Raw genomic sequence first — 14,418 nt, 5'->3', positions numbered from 1 at the left:
GGTCACATCTGTTTTAGAAAAAGCATCTTGCCAGCTGAGTGGAGGATGGGGAGAGACTTGGGGCAAGGAAGCCATTTTGAAGGCTGTTACAATAATCCAGGCAAGAGGGGATGAGGGCTTTAACTAGAGTTGTGTCTGTGTGCATAGAGAAAAGGGGATGTGTATAGGAGCTGTTGTGAAGGTAGAAATGACAAAATTTGGCAATGAGTTGGATATGTAGGAGGAGTGCAAGTGAGGAGAATGAGATCAGAGTAACAGACTTAAATGACTGAAGTGGTGGTGGTATTCTTGAAAGTCATTGCAAAGTTTTGAAGAAAGGAAGGTTTTGGGGGAATGATAATGAGTTATGTTTTAGGCAGGTTGAGTTTGAGATGCAAAAAGACATGTAGTTCTAGAGGTAAAAGAGGCAGCTGGTGATGCATAATTGTATTTCAGAAGTTAGACTAGGACTGGATATATGGATCTGGGAATCATCCACATAGAGAAAGATGTCAATTGAGCTCATGGGAGCTGATATCATCACTAAGTGACATAGTATAGAGTGAAAAAGAAAGAGACCCCAGAACAGAGCCTGGGGCAGGGCTGGTGGGGTGGTAGGAATGCCCATGGTTAGAGGACATGATGTGAATGAACCAGATGCAGTGAGACACACAGGAGGAGAACCAGAAAAGATCAATGTCCCAAAAGTCCTGGAGCGGAGAGAGTATCTAGAAAGAGAAGCGAGTGTCCAATGCTCCAGAGAGGTCAAGAAGGATAAAAATTGAGGAAAGGGCATTCTATTTGACAATTAAGAGGTCATTGTCATCCTTTTTTATTCCTTGTCACAATGGGTAACACAATGGATATTAGGGCTGTGGGGAGGGATGTATCCAGAAAGAAGGGGGCTATTGTTTTTCAGTCGTGTTTGACTCTCTGTGACCCCATTTGGGTTTTTTTTGGCAGAGATACTGGAGTGGTTTGCCATTTCCTTCTCCAGCTCATTTACCGGATGAGAAAACTGAGCCAAACAGGGTTAAGTGATTTGCTCAAGGTCCCCTTTCTATCAAGTATATGAGGCTGGATTTGAACTCATGAAGATGAGTCTTTCTGACTCTAGGACAGTTCCCAATTATTCTTTAAAGAAATCATTGATACCCTTGGGGAATATAGTTTCTTTAGACTTGTGGGGTCCGAAAGCCAAGACTGCAAGGGTTGAATGAGTGGGTAGTGAGGAAGTGTAGTATAGATTATACTTTGTAGAACTTTAGCAATTTGGGGGAGGCAATAAATATGATAGGTTGAGGTTTTAAAACTGGATCAGGGAAGAGTTTATTGTTGTTGTTTCTGTTTTTTGGAGGGGGGCAGGCAATCAGTGTTAAGTGACTTGCCCAGGGTCACACAGCTAGTAAGTGTTTGAGGCCAGCTTTGATCTCAGGGCTGTCTCTAGGACCAGTGCTCTCTCCACTTTGTCATCTAGCTACCCCTTGTTGTTGTTCCCTTTAGAGCAGTGGAAGGAAACCTGAGCATTTTTTATCAGCATAGAAAAGGATACAAAATAGGAGAGAGAGAAAAGATGAGACAGGAAATGACAAATGGAACAAAGTCCTAGAAAGGGATGAGATCAAAGGATCTGAGTGAAGGTGACAGTGTTGGCAGTAAGGGTCAGCTCCTTTTCTGAGAATAGATGAAAGAAAGAGACTGATAAAGACAGTTTTTTGAAGTGAGTGGAGTGAGGAGGAATGAAGGAACTCCAGAGGGATGGTTTCAGTCTTCTATTCTCCCCTGAGATTGACTATAAACATTAAGGATAGGAGTGTCCAGAGTGCTCTCCATCAATTAACCACTGTGAAAAATCAGCTGATGAGGGTGGATCCTGATATTAAAAAAATGAGAGAAGGAACACTGCTAATGAGTTAGGCTCATATCACACCATGGAGGAAGGCAGTCTTTTATTGAACTTCATCTTAGAGTAATTAGTTTTTAATATTCTTAGCTAATACAAGTAGAGGGCAGCTAGGTACTTGCTGCTGCTTCCTGCTGTTTGTTCTTCATTCTTGAAGAGGACCATGGTATCAGGGAGGGGATGCCATCACTTGCAAGTGAACTGGATTTAAGTGAGAGAGGGCTGTGCAAAGTCATTAGCCTTACTTTCTCCTCTGGAACCATCTGGGTCCAGTGGTCAGATATTGATCAGGATAACTGGAGATGGCCTAGGAAGGGGTGGCACAGTGTATAGAACAACTGGTTTGGGATCAGAAAGACTCATCTTCAAGAGTTCCAATCTAGCCTCAGATACTTACTAGCTATGTGGCACTGGGCAAATCATTTAATCCTATTTGCCTCAGTTTCCTCATTTGTAAAATGAGATGGAAAAGGAAAGAAAATCCCAAATGGGGAAATGGAGACTCAGACACAACTGAAAAATGACTTAACAAGAATACAATTAAAAAATGCTAGGGTGGGGGGGGTGGAGCCAAGACGATGGAGTAGAAGCAGGAACCTGCTACAGCTCTCCTCCCAATCACCTCAAAAAACCTGTAAAAAATGACTCTAAACAAATTCTAGAGCAGCAGAAGCCACAAAATGACAGACTGAAGCAAATTTCCAGCCCAAGACAATCTGGCAGGTTGACGGGAAGGATCTGTTGCACCAGACTGGGAAGAGTGCAGTTTGGTGTGACCCATGCCAGTGCAGACCAAGCGAGCATGCCTTAGGGGACTGAATAGCTGGCAGCTGCTGTGGGTTCTAGACTTCTCAATCTACAAATGCTAAAGACAGCTTCAAAAGTCAGTGAGAAGGGTCTCTCATCTGGCTGAAAGGGGAATGTGGTTGGGCCCCAGCCCCAGGGTGACTGCAGTCAAAGCTGAATCAAGGGTTGCTTCTGGAGCCCTCTACATAACAAAACTCAAAAGTCAAGTAATTGCCTAAAAAAATGAGCAAACAGGTTGTAAAAGAAACAAACTATAGATTTTTACTTCCTCAGTGAAGAGGTATTTTCTTATGCCGTTGGTGACAAGGAAGATCAAAACATATAGCCAGAAGAACAAAGCCAAAGCTGCTGCATCCAAAACCTCTAAGAAAAATATGAATTGGTCTCAGAACATGGAAGAGCTCAAAAAGGATTTTGAAAATCAAGTAAGAAAAGTAGAGGAAAAATTGGGAAGAAAAACGAGAGCAATGCAAGAAAATCAAGAAAAACAAATTAACAGCTTGCTAAAGGAAATCCAAAAAAATGTTGAAGAAAATAACACCTTTAAAATTAGACTAACCCAAATGGCAAACGAGGTCCACAAAGCCAATGAGGAGAAGAATGCCTTAAAAAGAAGAATGAGCCAAATGAAAAAAGAAGTTCAAAAGCTTTCTGAAGCTTTAAAATTAGAATGGAACAAATGAAAGCTAATGACTTTATGATAAAACAAGACCAAAACAATGAAAAAATAGAAGACAATATGAAGTATCCCACTGGAAAAACAACTGGCCGGGAAAATGGATCCAGGAGAGATAATTTAAAAATTATTGAACTACCTGAAAGCCATGATCAAAAAAAGAGCCTAGACATCATCTTTCAAGAAATTATCAAGGAAAACTTTCCTGATATTCTAGAACCAGAGAGCAAAATAGAAATGGAAAGAATCCACCAATCACCTCTTGAAAGAGATTCCAAAAGAAAAACTCCTATGAATATTGTAGCCAAATGGGAGTTCCCAGGTCAAGGAGAAAATATTATAAGCAACCTGGAATAAACGATTCAAGTATTGTGGAAACACAGTCAGGATAACACAGTACTTAGCTTCTATACTAAGGGATCAGAGGGCGTAGAATATGATATTCCAGAGGTCAAAGGAGATAGGATTAAAACCAAGAATCACCTACCCAGCAAAACTGAGTATAATACTTCAGAGGAAAAAAATGGAACTTCAATGAAATAGAGGACTTCTAAGCATTCTTGTTGAAAAGACCAGAGCTGAATAGAAAATTTGACTTTCAAATACAAGACTCAAGAGAAACAGAAAAAGCAAACAAGAAAGAGAAACCATAAGGGACTTATTAAAGTTGAACTGTTTACATTCCTTCATGGAAAGATGATATTTGTAACTCATGAGACCTTTCTCAGTATTAGGAGGGAACATATGTGTATGTGTGTGTGTGTGTGTGTATGCATTTGTATATACACACACATATACATATATTATATATACATGTATTTATGTATATGTGTATATATACATATATATGCATATATATATATATAGAGAGAGAGAGAGAGAGAGAGAGAAAGAGAGAGAGAGAGAGAGAGAGAGAGAGAGAGAGAGAGAGAGAGAGAGAGAGAGAGAGAGCAGGCACAGGATGAGCTGAATATGAAGGGATGATATCTAAAAAAGAAAATTAAGAGTTGAGAGGATTGTGCTGGGAGAAAGGGAGAAGTTGAATGTCGTAAATCATCTCACATAAAAGAGGCAAGAAAGATCTTTTACAATGGAGGGGAAGAAAGGGAAGGTAAGAGGAAATAAGTGAGCCTTCCTTTCATCAGATTTGACTTCAGGAAGGAATAACATACACACTCATTTGGGCATGGAAGTTTATTTTACCCTACAGGAAAGCATGAGGGAAGGGGATAAGAGAGGAGGGATAATAGATGGGATGGCAGATTGTGGGACGGGGTAATTGGAAGCAAACACTTTGGTAGAGGGACAGGTCAAAGGAAGGACTGAATAAATGGAGGGTGAGACAGGATAAGGGAAATATAGTTGAAAAAATGAATGTTAGATATTGCTTTTACATGCAACTAGGAAATAAGGTATATAAGCAATGGAGTATGGAACTCTGTCTTACCCTACAAGAAAATAAAAGGGAAAGGGATAAGGTGAGGAGACTGATAGAAGGGAGGACATGTGGGAGGAAAGGGCAATCAGGCACTGTCCTGGGGTGGGGATAGGGCAGAGATGGGGAGAAAATTTGAAATTCAGAATTTTGTGGAAGTGAATGTTGAAAACTTGAAAATAAATAAATTTATATGAAAAAAATGCTAGAATAGAGTTGAACCTCAGTGATTGAAGAAAATAACATCTTGTTGTACCAAATCATTATTGTATTTGCTCTTAGCCAGATTGTTGTTAAAGCTGGCAGTGTTCTTTCCAAATCGTACCATTCAGTGGTATCTGCCTTTTGAAGCTAGGCTCATGTGAATTTTCCTATTCTGGACCAGCTATATGATTTAGTTAACATTTTCTCCTGGATCTGAATTTCTTTAAAATAAAACTTGGCTGTTAAAAATTAAGCCATATATCACCACAATATGTTTGTTAGGTATACAGTCTTTTCTCTGGATTGACTCTTTTTACAAACTATCTTTTGTCTGGTGCTGTGAATACTTCATCCTGACAGATGATTTCAGCAGGCTTGTAGACAACATTTCAAGCAGCCTGGAAGACCTTTTCCAGCAAAAACAGGCACTTCTTAATTGGTACCAAGGGGAAAACATTTCATATACTTACTAGCAGTCACTGAGCTTTCACAAGAACAAATGAAAATACTTTTTAAATCTCTTCAAAGGGAACTTGTGGTTAAATCAAAATTAAGGAAAGAAAAACATCTATCTGTTCAAGACCACAGAGCAAGGCAGCATTCATTTAGAGGACTAAGGGTGGGGAGAGATTTAATAAGTGATATGTTTTGAACCTATTTTCCAAATATTTTATTTTAGAGACTTTTCCCTCAATGCTTCAGCTACCCTTAAGTCCTCCTCATAGTGATGTGGAGGTGACCAGGGTTTCTTGTTAGCCCCAGGTCCAAAGACTTTTTGTATGGCTCTGGTATATATGATTATCTGCTGTCTGAAGAAGAAACTAGCTAGCTAAGTACAGGCAGGCTCATCACCAGAAGGTTTCACACCAGGTTATATTTTGATCACTTATTTTAACACACTTAACTAAAGGTTTTTGCTTTTTCTTACGACAATTTCTTGATAGCTACCCCCTCCCTTGAACCATCCTTTGTCACAAAGAAAAAACATCAGGAAAAACTGATTGACACTATGAGAGTATCTGACTTCTATCTTCAACACTGCCCCCATTGTGTGCTAACTTACTACCCAGAGGAAGGAATTGTGGTTTATCATTTCTTCTCCAGGAATAAGGTGGGTCATTGCAATGAACTTTGCTTTCATTTATGCCATTTTAGCTATTATGGATACTGTTTTCAAGGTGCTTCTCCCTTTGCTTTACTTCTGTTCATACAAATCCTTTCATATTTCTCCAGTTTTCCAGATGTTCCTATTTGACATTTTTTATGGCATAGTAATATTCTGTTATATTCATATACCACAAACCAGTCTCACATGAAAAATGTTTACCAAAGTGTGAAGGAACTGTAGTCTTTATTGGTTGACATACACCCTGTATGAATAAACCATGTATCCTTGAAGTAAGTAGTTCATAGGTGATTTGTTATTATAGAATGAGTACAAATTAATCTCCTCTTCCTCCCTCTTCCTTCCCTTTTACTTTCCCACTTCTTTCCTCCCCTTCCTCTCCCCTTCTCTCTTCCTCTTTTTTATTTCCCTTCTTAAGAGGAAGAGATAAAAAGACAGCTGGAGGAAGAATGCTCCAGTCTGCAGTTTATCAGGGATTATGAAGTCCTTTCTAATAGAATAAATTTTCCAAGATGAAGACAAAGACATGAAAGACTGTTGTGCTGGTTAAAGGAAGGGAGATACTGTAATGGTTGGCAACTCCTTGCAGAATGGTAGAGACAGTCATGCATCACCCTGATTAGATTAGTCAGGCAGTAACTATCTTCCTAGAATGGGTGTTTAGACTTCCTGGGATGTTGATATGGAGGTAAGAAACTAGTCATGACTAATATCTGTTTGTCATGACATACATGAGAAAGCACTCTTAGGGGTAGTTGTAGACAGAAAGAACATTTGTTAAGCACTGGACTATGTTCTCAAGGAAATTGCATTCTAAGAGGGGAAGATGACATATGAAGGGGAGCTGGACTAATGTGGGTACCTCTTGGGGGGGGGTGGGAGGAAAGCAAATGTGGTGGTGAAACAGACAGTAAACCCTCTGAGCAGGAAAGTGAAAGATTTGAAAGGCCTACGTGGTGTTTTCATAAGTACTTTTTGTCAGTAGGGATTTTATAGTAGGAAAATACTGGAAGTGAACAGGTAGTCAGGAAAGTATGTCAGAGAATTGTGGATTTGAGTATCTATCTTGTCAGTATTAGAGGGAGATTAGGGGAATGCAGAGCTCAGCAGAGGAAGAGAGACCATAGGTGGAAATTTTCCTGCAAAGCTTCACATGTGCCAGGGCCATGGGAAACAGGAGGCTGACTGAATCCAGAGTTCTACCAGAGCTTTTCAGGGAGTCAAATGATGAGACAGCTACTTGTGTTTCTCTTGGATCAAATCAACCTGTACTTGCTAGGAGAACATTTAGTGATAAGCAATGGACATGGTGCTGATAGCATAGCTGTGGAAAGAATGAGTTTAGTATGTACTAAGGAGGGACAAATTGAAACTGAGATGTAGCCTGGGAACCTTGTTTGATTCTGGACCTCCTCCTCTTCTTTTGTCATCCTTGGTTTGTATGGGTCTAGTGTGTGTGTGTGTGTGTGTGCGTGTGTGTGCGTGTGTGTGTGTAGATCCTAGCTCATCCTAGTTCTATAAATAAACAATGATAGCTGTGGTCAGATTCAAGCTAGTTTCATTTGTCTGAATTGCAGAAGCTGAAATTACTTCTGGCTTCCCATTGGTAGGGCAGAATGCCCATTGAACAGCATTGAAACATACATAACACCCTTGTACCCACAAAATGAGCTGCACAATGTAAGCTCTTAATAAATGTTTAATTCCTGCAGTAGCTGCATAAAAATCAGCACCATAACGCCTGTTTCCAGCATACAACAACTATGCTCCAGCCTTCCTTATCCATATGACTGTTAACCATCCTGTGCAGATAGAATGGGGCTGGATAAATAATAGGTGGCAATGTTCTTTCTTTATGCCTTACCAGCCTTAGGAGTATTTAGACTAGAGAAGTGACTTAAGTGGTATAATTAGAATAATATCAAGTCTGCCACAAATATCTCTTATTGACTCGGCATGCTAATATAAAAAGTCATCTTTTTTGTTAAAATGAAAATACAAATGGAACGTTAAGCCATTATTAGTTTTTGGAACCTCTCCTTTCAGAGCTGCACTCCTGACTCTTTGGATTTCTCTACCATGCTTCAGTTGCCTTCCCATCCTCAAAGATTCTTCTGCCCCTTTTGCCCTCTCCTTTCAATGATAAGTTCATCTTGAAACCTCCATTTTTGAGGAAATGCACAAGCCAACTGTGCTCACTCTTTCACTCCTCTCCATGTTTTGCTCCGGATTCTCCAGACTTCTCTATTGTACCCCAACATTCTCCATCTTCCCTACTCCTCTGTTCCCCATGTTTTTCAGCTCCCTTATGTGTATTGCCTTCTACGATTAAAATGTAAACTTCTTGGGACCGTTGTCTTTCTATTTGTATTTGTGTTTCCAGGTTTTGCTGAACATTTGTATCCCTGAGGCCATGAATGGATATTTGGTGGGAAGGTGCAGACCAGCCAACCAATGGTGGTGATGGAAATTATTGAAACACATTCCCTTTTGGATTACTATATCTTACAAAAAACTAGCAAGACACAGAATGGAATTCTACTATCCTATGCTTTGGCATGATATGGTAAGGTGTATTAATAACACTAGCAATAATAGTAGCTGACATTTATATAGACAACTAGGTGGCACAGTGCATAGGGTGTCAGACCTGAAGTTAGGAAGACCCAAGTTCAAATAAGGTCTCAAACACTTACTAGCTGTGTGACCTTGGGCAAGCCACTTAACCTCTTACCTCAGTTTCCTTATCTATAAAATGGGAATAATAAAAACAACTATCTTCCAGGGTTGTGAGAATCAAATGAGATAATATTTATAAAAAACTTAGTACAGTGCCTGGCACATGAGGTATTACATAAATGTTAACTTATTATCATTATTAATAATCATGAGTTACAAAGTTCTTTCACTTCTATTAACTCAGGAATCTGTGATGTAGTGAAAATGTTATTGTCCCTGTTTTATAGATGAAAGAAATGGAGACCCAAAATGGTTTAGTAATTTGCCTAAAGTCACATAGCTAAGTAAGAGTGAGACAAAGCCAGGGAGTGAGCAGAGTGCTTGGCAGTTTTCTTGGGACATAGTCTTAATGCCTACATATATTCATTAAAATCCTCTATTTGTTAAGCAAGTTGAGTACTTACTAAATGCCTACCTGGTACTGGATTAGTATCATGAGAGATGCAAAAGGACTAGAAGACCTGGTGTCTTCACTTATGGAATATTTGTGTAGAGTACATATTATTCTAATGTGAAAAAACTGAATAGCCAATGAAAATGCTTGCTAATTAACTTTATGTACAAAGTACTGAGGAAATGAAAAATAGGAATCAATGTTGATTGTCTTGGTCAGGAAAAGCTTCCTGGAGTAGGTGATTTATGAGGCAAAGCTTAAAGAAAGCGATGGATTTGGTTGGAAGAATGGATTCAGGGGATATTTTCTCTCTCTTATTCTTCCCTTTATTTATTCATTCTGCAAATATTTACTATACATTGTCTACAAAGCATTATTGTAGGTCATGGGGAGCATGGCAAAGTTTAGATAAAACATGATCTTTGCTCTCACAGATCTTAGGGTCTAACAAAGGAATACAACACAAACATGGATGCACAGTATTTCATGGTAAGTGCATTAGAGAGTCAGAAAACCAAGTACTTTGTGATCAGTAATGCCAATCAGATGAATAATGATTGGTTCTCCATTTGGAAAGAAATTCAACATTTTTGAGATACAGTTCTGTACTTCCATAGAGGAAGAAAAAGTAATAGGCATTATAGTAATTAATTTTCTTTTTTTTTCCCTTAGAGATTTTTTTAAAAAATTGTTTGTTTTCGGTTTTCTACAATTGCTTCCATAAGTCTTAGATTTTCTCCCTCTCCCTCCCTTCTCCCTCCCCCAGATGGCATGGGTTCTACACATACATTCTTATTAAATACATTTTCACATTAGTCATATTGCATAGAAGAATTAAAATGAATGGGAGAAACCATGAGAAAAATCCAAACAAAACAAAACATAACACAAGAGAAAATGTTCTGCTTCATTCTGCTTTCCAATTCCAAAGTTCTTTCTCTGAATGTGGATGGCATTTTGCTTCAAGAATCCTTTGGGAATGTTTTAGATCCTTGCATTGCTGTGAAGGGCTAAGCAAGTCATAATTTATGTGTATGTCATATCACATGCTTTATCTCTTATCTTAAATACCATTTTTGGGAACAGTGTGGCATCTTGACTTCCTGAACAGAACTCTATGGAGCATGGGTAACATATTTCCTCTCAACTCTCCAAATACAGAATGACACACAAGTAAATATGAGGGTGGAGTAAGAACAAAATACCTATATGGAGCTGGCAGAGCTATTATCTTGGTTCTATATTCCTGCCTCTATAAGGAATAGCAGCCAGCAACAAAATCCTGGGTCTGTCAACTAAAGGAGAAGATTGCTTCATTTCTGTTGTTTTTTACTTCTTCATATAGTTAAGAATTCATTATACATACATACACACACATACATATATTTGATACACAAACACATCATTCTTCTTTCAAAGGGAATTGGATTTGTTTAATTGGAAAAATGATTTTTTAAAAAATTTTTAAATCATTTTTAAGGCTCAGAGTCCTCTGGATTTCATTAGAACTGGTTTTAGTGTGTGATTTAAACATTTTTCAGAAGATATGTAGATTAGGAAAAGTGCCATACCTTCCAAATAAGACCAAATATAGGAATTTTATATTGACTGGGATCCAGAAATAGTCATGAAACATAGAAATGAGTCTAAACTAAACTATGCTCTTGAGAGAGAAGACCTCACTTTGACTCTATTTCTGCCTGGTTAAGCAGTCAATCAACATCAGGTTAGCCAAAGATAATTTGATTTCTTTGTCTCTCTATTGTTGGCTGATACAATATTGATATTGATAGGTCAGGCAGCCTGTAAAGGATACAAAGGAAACTAGAAGCACTTTGTGGGTTAGCGGTCACTCAAAACCATGGCTAATGAGCCCCAACTAGTGTGTTTACTTTTAACAACCAATCAGAGGAAACATTAAGCTTAAAATAAAGACATTTAATCAAACTACTTTGCAAATAAAGTGACAGTAATATATATATATATATATATATATATATATATATATATATATATATATATATACACATACACACACACACACACACACACACACACACACACACACACACCCCTTTATCACCCTTATGCTCACAGATTACCATACCAATGGAGAAGGATACACATGTAGAGACACTAATGACCAAAGAATGCAAAAAGAACACATGTGATCAGGGAACATATAGGAAGGATCACACAGCAGATGCCAATGTTACCTAGCATGTGCATGGAGGACACACGTGTCAATAATCCATTTGTCTGAAACATGTGGAAGGCACACATGTAGGTTCATGTATGGTTATTGCATATGTATAACCAAGGAATCTCATAACACTATCCTGCAAAGCTGCCAATGTCCTTTGTTAATGCCACCTCACTGTTCTCTGCTGGGTGTCACATCTCCTCTCTCTTTTGTTGTTCAGGTGCATCTGACTCTTCATGACCTCATTTGGGGTTTTCTTGGCAAAGATACTGTAGTGGTTTGCCATTTCCTTCTCCAGCCCATTTTACAGATGTGGAACTGAGACTAATAAGGTTGAATGACTTGCCCAGGGTCACACAGCTACTAAGTGTCTGAGGTTAGATTTGAACTCACAAAGATGAGTCTTCCTGCTTTCAGGCCAGAAACTTCTATCCATGGAGCCACCTCCTTTCTCTGCTCGACACTGAATCATCACACTATTGATTACATCTTTGCTATGCTGCTTCTGCTAGCTCTCTCTTTGTCAGTTTTGTGATTGCTGAGCTCCTCTGTGTTGCTATCTGCTGAGTTTCACCTCTTGAAATCTAACTATACTCTGTTGTTGGTAAAGTGACTAGGAATCCTCTCCCTGAAATGAGCAGGCTGATTCAAGTCTATGTAACTTCAGACCCCCATTCACTGAGTCACTTGACCAACAAACATTTTTAAAATTCCTACTAAAGTGCCAGGTAATAGGGACAGACAGACACACATGGACACACACACATGTGTGCATGCTCATACATACAGGTGCTCCCAGACACACATGTGTACACACAGACACACATAGACACTGAAAGCCTCTACTACTCAGCTAAGCAGCAATCAACACAAGCCACCAATGTCTTAGGCTAAGGTTGAATCTATCTTTTTTGACACTCTTTTCCATGATCACAGATAACCTTCTGATATTGGATATGGGCATTCCTTTTAACTCCTGTTTTACTCTTGATTGCAAACTTCTAAACCCATTTCAGAGACTTTTCCCAGAGAAGCTGTATGGAATTTCACTCCCAAGATCTTTAGCATACAAATGAAGCTATTTCTGATTTTGTTATGCATATCTACCAGCCACAAACCCTCCCTTTTAGACTATATTTTGGCTATCGCAGAATCTTGATAGTCTCTCTACAAGAAATATAATAGTAACCCATATTTATATAGTGCTAAAGAGGAGCATTACAGAGGGCCTTATGGTAACAACTCAGCAAGATAGGTAGGGCAAGTCATGTTATCCAAGTGAGGAAAAGGGCTTGGAGAGGTGACATTTCCAGTAGCAGGTTGTTGTTGTGTTTGTCCTTCATTTTCAAAGAAGCCCATGACATCAGAGAAATGACATGACTTGCACTTGACCTTGTTTTGAGTGAGGGAAGGTTGTGCAGGTCACTGGCCTCACTTTCTCCTTTTGAGCCATCTGGATCCAGTGACCCAAATATTCATCAAGATGACTGGAGATGGGCCAGGATGCAATGGGAGACCTTGGCCTTCTTAGGCTGGCCTTTTCAGGTATTCACTTAGAGGGAGGTAACGCCCATTGAATGAATAGGTCTCTTTAAGAAATAGTCAGGTAATGGCCCTTTTAATGTACAAAAGGAAAAAATAACTAAAATCAAGCTGGGAGGGAAACAGAAACTGTTACTATTGATAATCACTCTAAGCCAAACGTTAAGGGACCCACTGTTGTCTAGTCTGTGGGCTTCAGAATGCACTGGGTGGAAGGGTTAAAACAGAAACTGAAATTCAGGTCTTCTAAAGTCAGGGTTCTTTTTATCAAATCCCCAGCCAACATTCTGAAGATCCAAGAGTCCACTGCAGTTTTGGAAATACAATAATAATAGCATGTACCACAAAATTATTAAATTGTTTAGTTTTTTTTCTTTGGAATCTTGTAATCAAGTATAAGTAAGGCATCGTGAGACCCAGAAGACTCTCTTTTGGCAGCCTTCCTCATTCTGAACATACCTCTTTTCTTGTCTTTTTTTTTTTTTTTTTTGCTTTTCCTATTTGATTGAGAAATCTTCCTTAGCATATCAGTGCTTGTGGCATCAGATATGGGAAACCAGATTTACTTGATCAAGAACCTGTCTCTTTCTGTAAAAGCTGTGGCCCTCACTCACTTAAGTGAGAAACTCCCATATGAAGGAGACAGTATTTCAGCTATCCCTCATAAGTGGCAGAAAGCTTGTGAAAATTGGTATTCCAAGTCCAACAATAGCCTATCTGATGGATCATTGATGAAGCCCCTTCCTTTTCCTATGAAAATCATCATACTCAAATTTATTTGCTTTTAATTCCACTGGCTGTTTATTCTTTTCATTTACCTTTCATTTTCTGTCTCCTTCTCTCCAAGCCTGTCTCATGTGGGGCCTTTCATTGGTATTGCATAACACAGAGATTCCCTAACTTTCTCAGTTCACCGTAGCCTGAGTATCTCAGTAATTTTGTCATGACACATCTAGGTCAAAATAAATACTTGACAGTTCTCTTTTTTAAATAGGTAGGTCCAAAAAGCTTACCAAGTATTTATATCCTGAAAACTTAATAGCCATTTAAAGAAAAAAAAATATATATATATATATGTGTGTGTGTGTGTGTGTGTGTGTGTGTGTGTACACAAATTGGAAGAAAAAAACAGTATTTTTCATTTAATTCTTAAATAACTATAGCTATATCCTAAAAACTTAATAGCCATTGGAAAAAACTGAAACACATAAATTGGAAGAAAAAAATAATATTTTAATTTAATTCTTAAATAACCATAGTTACTTACTATGTGATCTCTGTGCCCTTTGGACCTTGCCCAACTTTTCCAGTTTTGGAATCAGATTGTACACTTACTACCAACTCATTTCCTGTTATACACTGAATTTTGCATAGTACTTGCTTTTTATCATAGTAACTACCAAAAACTCA

At 38.5% G+C, this 14,418-nt stretch overlaps 1 long non-coding RNA gene across 2 annotated transcripts in view; it reads left to right on the top strand.

Annotated features, from left to right (window-relative positions):
- The window catches only part of LOC140527157 (uncharacterized), a 48,692-nt gene that overhangs the window by 20,509 nt on the left and 13,765 nt on the right, over nucleotides 1–14,418 (top strand). The window contains exon 2 of one of the 2 annotated variants that reach the window (XR_011974704.1): nucleotides 8,514–8,696. The exons of the other annotated variant lie outside the window; for it this stretch is intronic. This is a non-coding gene — a long non-coding RNA (uncharacterized lncRNA). The remainder of the gene's footprint in view (nucleotides 1–8,513; nucleotides 8,697–14,418) is intronic. 2 annotated transcript variants of the gene reach the window in all.

This window comes from Notamacropus eugenii, chromosome 2, assembly GCF_028372415.1.
Source record: "Notamacropus eugenii isolate mMacEug1 chromosome 2, mMacEug1.pri_v2, whole genome shotgun sequence".
In the NCBI taxonomy this organism is placed as follows: domain Eukaryota; kingdom Metazoa; phylum Chordata; class Mammalia; order Diprotodontia; family Macropodidae; genus Notamacropus; species Notamacropus eugenii.
This window is presented reverse-complemented; position numbering and strand designations above follow the sequence as displayed.